Source organism: Sinocyclocheilus grahami, unplaced genomic scaffold, assembly GCF_001515645.1.
Source record: "Sinocyclocheilus grahami isolate Dianchi unplaced genomic scaffold, SAMN03320097.WGS_v1.1 scaffold424.1, whole genome shotgun sequence".
Taxonomy (NCBI): domain Eukaryota; kingdom Metazoa; phylum Chordata; class Actinopteri; order Cypriniformes; family Cyprinidae; genus Sinocyclocheilus; species Sinocyclocheilus grahami.
Genome location: NW_015505603.1, coordinates 179,601 through 180,035, shown reverse-complemented (window position 1 = coordinate 180,035; position 435 = coordinate 179,601).

Genomic DNA, 435 nt, shown 5'->3' with positions numbered 1-435 from the left:
CCGCGTTCGTCACTATGTGAGTGTATGGATTATGCTTTATTGACTGTTGGCTCTTTGTGGACTGTGGGTATCGTGGAGGAACGCAACCCCACACTTACTCCTGTAATGGCCTCCGCGCTAGATTGCGTTCACAAAATGGCGGCGACAGAGGAGTCTGATCACAAAATGGTTGACACAACAGTGCCCCGTCAAGTCACAATTGATCTTCGAGTCAAGTCAAGTCACAGTTCATTTTCATGAGTCTAGTCAAGTCACAGCTGATAGTTATGAGTCTAGTCAAGTCACAGTTGATCGCCATGGGGCAAATCAAGTCACAGTTTATGATCATGAGTCTAGTCAAGTCCCAGTTGATTGTCATGAGTCAAGTTACAGTTCATTATCATGAGTCAAGTCTAGTCACAGTTGATCATCATGGGTCAAGTCTAGTCACAGTTG